We start from the raw sequence: 6,305 nt of genomic DNA on the forward strand, positions 1-6,305 counted from the left end.
GTCACCATCTGGCTGCCTGGAAGATTCAACAACATGAACTCAGCATCTAATAAAAATACAAGTTTTAAGAATCCTTCATTACTGGCTCTGTTGCAGTGTTGGGGTTTTTTTCAGCACTGCAAGCAAACAGGATGTCTCCAGAAGAGCTCTATGCTATACTTCATGGCAGTCCCATGCCACCACCCAGATGCTGAAGAGAAGTAAATAGCCAAAAATTGCATCTTTCTTGCTGAATAAATTTTCTCCTTGTTCATGGGTAGTATGTGGGAACAAACGATTGCAACACCTGCAAGCAGATACAGAGTTGGCTGTTGTGCCTCAGCTCTGCCATTGTGCTGCACTTGTAGAGGTATTGCAGTGAGCAGGCTCCTGCAAAAAGTTCAGCATCCAAACGGTGCTTTTATTTTGAAACATGAAAAAGGAACCCTGGCATTATCAGATTGATTAATTTTTTTGTAAGGAGCTCAGCATCTTCTGTGCAAAGATTTGACCTTTCTTTTGCAGTTCCCCTTGCCAGAAACCCCTGTGCTTTCTCATGCTACTTTGCTGATACTTGATTGTCTAAATGTGTGAGCATAAAGGAGTTGCTACCTGAGAACCTCTGCTCATGATGCACTTACGAAATCATCAGGGTTGGAAGAGGCCTTTAAGATCATCAAGGCCATCTCCATTTCCTCTGTGTGCTGTGGCAGGACTGCTTGGAAAAAAGCAAAAGAAAGAATGTACTATGATGAGTGTGACAGGAGCATCTTTTTTTCCACAGAGAATGATCCATGCTGTCTGTGACCTTCACTATGCTTGTGACACACGTGACAGGCTAACACCAGTCCAGGGTGGTGATGCTCTCATCTTCTGCCCTATTTCCAGAGTAAATTCCTGTTGAGGCAAAACAAGTGCACAGCTGAAATACTTTCACAGTATCACAGTTGCAAAACTCCAGACTCAGGAGGGGGTGTAGGCTGCAGGGGCATTTTTAATGAATTGCTTTATATTGCTTTCAGTCTCTGAAGAAATCTTCTTAAGCAGTCAAACAGGATGACAAGAAAGGCAGAATCAGATGTGATTTTAATATGAATGGCACTGAAAAGTGGCAGCCCTGAGCCATGTGGCCAAGAAGATGCTCTGTTTTCGACTGCAGAGAGCAACTTCACTGGGTAGGGAAGAAGCCCAGACCCAGTTTTCCCATCTGATGAATTATGCTGAATAATTCAGTATCAGAAATGCATCATATCTGTCTGAGTCACTGGGGAGTGGAGGGACAGAAGAGCACTGCTAGGCTGGGCTTGCATCCTGGAAAAGCTAAAAGTGTCTGCTTGGAGCTCCCTGAAAGGCCTCATCAGGCCACTGGTTCATCAGAGCACTTAGTGGATTTGATCTGTGGGTTACAGGCTGGTCAAGTTGCTTACTAGAGGTATGGGAATGTCTGGGTTCAGTGTCAAAATTAATATGCAATTCAATTGGAGCTCTGGAAAATCATCATCATGTTTGTAGTAACATTGGTAATTAGAATTTAAATGTCTAATGTCTGGACCAGGGTTTACTCCCACCCTGTCTTCTGGTTATTAACCCAGTTTATGCATTTCTGTATTCAACGGAGGTGGTTTGAAACACACTGATTTATTACCGTTCTGTAATGTTCCTTCTCCCATGGCAGTGTCTGCTGCCTATGGATGTAACGTACCTTCCTGAATCGTGGTGACTGGATACTGCAGAAGGCACGCTGTGTGTTGCTTCAGGTACTTGTGCTTCTCTATGAGCTTCAGAAAGGCTGGAAAATAACAATACAGGAATAAGGTAACAGTGAGCAACTTGTTACACCTGAAAATATGAGTTACTCTGTGGTCTAGGACCATGTTTGATAATGTTTAAATAGTCACACATGTATCTCTTCCCTTCATTTTGGAAAGCTGATTTAGCAGATCATGGAGCATTTGGGGAATGAAAGTTGGTGGGATTCACATAGTAAAAGTGTGAGGCAGCAGCAATGACTTTGTCAGGATCCCAAAACCAAGTCATTCTTGCCTTGCTGATACTGCTCAGCATATTTGAACTCCCAGCCTTGTCTTACTTAGCCACTGTTAACCACTGTCCTGGTGCCACAGCCAGGCTAGGGATAAACTGTTTCCACACCCATGTGACTTACGGTTTGCACATTTTTGCTTTCCCCTGATTTGTTTGATGAGCATCTTCAAGCATTCAGACTGCTCCATTATTTGAACAACTTGCACTTTTACTTTTCATCTTTTATACCTCTTTTGCTATTTCTGGAGTTACAAAGGCAGAACTAGATTTTTGGGGTCCTTTTCACCTAAGTAATTTGAATTATGGTTGGTTGAAGTCAGCTTTTAATTCTCAGAGTCCTGTTAGCATTCTCAGTCTTATAAGTTACTCATTCTTATCACTCCAGAATCTTTCTCATATACGATGTGCAGATACTGAAAGCAGATGTGTAGGCTTGTTAAATCTTTGTTTCCTATGTCTGTGACTTGCCAATCAGAAGGAAGGTCATGTGCTTCTTGAAAGAAGAAAACAGAATACATTTGGTAGGTATTCCTTGTGATGAAGTACTTTTACAAGAGCTATAATTAATTTTAAGGTGATTTCTTTAATACTGAGATATAAACTTATGTAACCATAAGAAGAAAGTAAGAATTCAGTGAGAAAATGTTGCAGTGGGGATCCTGCAACACGCATATATCAAACCAGGAGTCCCGTGGAAAGGAAATATATATGGACAGACAGATTCTTGATAGCTGTTTCAGAGATGTTTATTTCTCCAGCCGCATGGCCGGAGCTCTGCTCAGGAACTGTTCCAGTCACGGGACCAAGGGTCCTTCTGCCCGCGCAGGGAACACAAACCAACCAATGGGAACGAGGGCTGAGCAGGGACAGGGAAACCCCGTGTCCTGTGCCCTCAGGGCCCCTCTGCCAGGGCTACACGCAGGGGGAGGGACCCCAACACCTCACCCGTTTTATTTTAATAAAAGGAGAATGAAAACAACTGGATAAACATAACAAGAACAGTTTCAAGACAAAACAAGCCACCCTCCTGAGTCTTTAAATGTCCAAACAGATTCTGTGGAACATCTTAGGGCTGACAGAAGGGAGACAGGACTCTCTGAGCATGCTTTGTGGGGAAACTGAGGCAGGAGAGGGTTTAACTTCTTCCCTCCCCCTTTTCATCCCCCACTCGGCATTGGAAAGGGATTTTTTGGGGAAACAATTGGCAAAAGCATGGTTTTGTGAGGGAAACCATGGATGAGAAAACGGATTGGGAATACACTGGGGGTAATAGGACATAGGGTAAAAGGGAAAGGTGGGATTAGGAAAGGGAAACTGTAAGGGGGGCTTACAATGGAGATATTGTCTAACATGACTACGATTTTTTGCATATATACTGCCTTTTACAGAAACACCACCAGGCCCAGTGACCTGCGATGCTTGTAACCCTTTTCTCCCTAGTACAATATTAAATTCCACCACCTCTCCATCTCCCAAGCTTGGGATGCATTTTTCAGGGTTATTGTTTTTAATAGCAGTTCTATGCACGAATATGTCTTGCTGGTTGTCACACCTTGTTATAAAACCATAATTTTGCTTAACATTATACCATTTTACTATCCCTAAGGTCTTAGTTACTATGATCTTCTCCTTTTTCCGAGTGGCTGCTGTTTTCTGTCTCGCTGCGTCTTTGCTCTCTCTTTCGGTCGCTCCCGTGTTGGAATTGTCAGGGCTGCTGGTGCCTGCGCGCTCTTCCCGGGGTCGCGTTCGGGGCCGCGCGGGCCGGGCCGGGCCGCGCCGCTCAGTTCTCCGTGCGTCGCCTCCTCTGGTCGCAGCTTCGCTGCCGCTGCCGGGCGCTGCACCACGTCTCGGCCGGGCCCCCGAGCGACGACTCCCCTGCGCCCTGCTCCAGCGCGCGTCTCGGCTGGGCGCGGCTCCGCTCCACCGCCCACTGCCGCCCGCCGCCGCCCGCGCGCCGCCCCTCTCGGCCGGGCGTTCACGGGGCTCGCTCCACCACGCGCTGCGCGGGACCGGGCAGGCACCGCCGGGTCCCGCCGCTCCCGCCGCGCCTCGCTCCGCCACCGACACTGCGGCTCGCGTGGCTCCGCCCGCGCGCGGGAACTGCCTCGCTGCTGCTCGGAGGGCGCTCGGTGCACGTGGCCTGGGTCGCACGGTCCCTGCACCAGGCTTCCCTTCGCCAAGACACAGCTGACATTGTTCAACAGTCTCGGTAACTAAATAATATTCACGAAAATATTCTTCCATCGGCATATATTTTGACTCCAGTATTAACTGTGTCCAAACGGTTTTCCAAAAGCCCTTGGTAAGAATTAAATCCCAAGAAACATAGAAAAAGTTCTTAAACAACCATGCCAGGAAGTGTTTCAGTTCTTTCTGAGCTTGAATCAAGCTAAAATTTACAAATCGTTGTTCAAGAATCATTTTAAGTTTAAGATAAATGTCCATATGCGGCTCTGAGAGCCAAGAGTCTTCCCACCGTTCTCCATAGTTTAGATATGGAATAGCAAAGCAAAACCAAGAAGAGGAATCCAAAGTTTTCAGGGTTTACTCACACAAATCAGTCGCTTAGGGATCGGGGATCGTTCTGCTCTCAATTCTCCACCATTTGTTGCAGTGGGGATCCTGCAACACGCATATATCAAACCAGGAGTCCCGTGGAAAGGAAATATATATGGACAGACAGATTCTTGATAGCTGTTTCAGAGATGTTTATTTCTCCAGCCGCATGGCCGGGGCTCTGCCCAGGAACTGTTCCAGTCACGGGACCAAGGGTCCTTCTGCCCGCGCAGGGAACACAAACCAACCAATGGGAACGAGGCTGAGCAGGGACAGGGAAACCCCGTGTCTGTGCCCTCAGGGCCCCTCTGCCAGGGCTACACGGCAGGGGAGGGACCCCAACAAGAAAACACAATCTCAAGGCAGTGCAGGATCTAAAAAACTTGTGTTTGATGTGTACCCTCAAATGAGGACGGCAAACAGTTATTTGCTGTAGAGTGATGAAGGGCAAAGGTTACAGGAGAGTTTTTTGTCTTTGAAGATGGAGGAAGCTGCTGTTTCTAGCTGCCAACTGATGGTATAGATTGCCCTGCATGCCTTTTACTCTTGTTCTCATTAAGAGATAAATGAGATCTGACTTTTGAACTTCACCATTCAGTTCAGAGCTACTCATAGACCAGTGTTTGTTCTTCCCCCAAAAGGACACTTGGGTGGGAGGAGAGGGTGCCAGCAAATCAAAGCTGGGAGATGTTTGCAGTGATACCTCATCTTCTCTAAGAGAGTTGGGATAATGAGCAGTGTAATTAACCCTAAATTTTAGGGCTGGACTTGACAAATCAAAGCACTTCTCATTCTAAGGTAAACTAAATTGTTAACTCCAGGGCAGTCTTAGGTTATTAAGCCACTACCTGCAACCAGAAACATAAATGACAGGAGAAAGTTTAGGTTGTAAGGAATTAGAGGAATTACAGCAGTACTAAAACCCACATGAATAATGGGAATAGCTTTCCAGGACTGAATATCAAAAGGAATAAAGTCTACGTGTGAGTTGACTTCGTTGTTTCAAGCTGAGACTGCAACTGCAGTTGTTCAGTGGAGACAGTAAGGGATCCAGTGTGTGGGTGCAGCTCCCTCTGAGAGTCCCAGGCTGAGTACCATCAGTACCTAGAAGGTACCAGGGTGGGATAATAAAGTGGTGAAAGATCAGAATTTTAGCGTATCTTACCCAGAGTTTTGTTCAAGGAAAAAAACTCTGCTTTGCTCTCCTTCACAGCTATGTGAGGCTTTCTCCCTAAGAGCTTTTGGCTAGCTGCCTTAGGGTGGTTTTCTAGTCCCTGACTGTCTGCTCTATGCCCAGAAATGATTGTTGTAGCTTTAAGGTGGGTCTGGGGGTGGAGGAGCCTTGGGGCTCTTGGGCGGGCTTGTTTCAAAGCCTCACTCCCAAGTGACAGCGTTACCTTGTTTCGTAGCTAGCTTGGTTTTTTGTTAGCTTAGGCAAGAAGTTTTTTTCCTTTTCCTGGCCTTGGAGACTGTGACAGCAATCCTTCGGTGGCCTTTGTTTTTTTCCTGAACTGTTCAGGTTGGTTTTGGTCCAAGATTGGAGAATTGACGGGAGAAAGAATTGGCTGGGGGATGGCCAGGAAGCTGAGGGCTGCACTATCTTGCTCCCAGATCTCAGAAAAGCCAACCCTGTGAAAGAAAGTGTATGGAAAATCATGCTATGAAAAGCCAGCCATCCACAAAGGAGACAGAGGAGTCCTACAGCTTTATTCAAATAAAGGGAGAGA

The 6,305-nt window shown here is 46.3% G+C and overlaps 1 long non-coding RNA gene across 1 annotated transcript; it reads right to left on the reverse strand.

Annotated features, from left to right (window-relative positions):
* Positions 1–694: 694 nt before the first annotated feature.
* On the reverse strand, positions 695–6,077 carry LOC120411958. The gene is made up of 3 exons (XR_005604568.1): positions 5,976–6,077; positions 1,682–1,768; positions 695–876 (listed from the first exon to the last, which is right to left on the reverse strand). It is a non-coding gene; the product is annotated as an uncharacterized LOC120411958 (long non-coding RNA).
* Between the last annotated feature and the right edge of the window lie 228 nt (positions 6,078–6,305).

The sequence above is a fragment of the Corvus cornix genome, chromosome 1A, assembly GCF_000738735.6.
Source record: "Corvus cornix cornix isolate S_Up_H32 chromosome 1A, ASM73873v5, whole genome shotgun sequence".
Taxonomy (NCBI): Eukaryota; Metazoa; Chordata; class Aves; order Passeriformes; family Corvidae; genus Corvus; species Corvus cornix.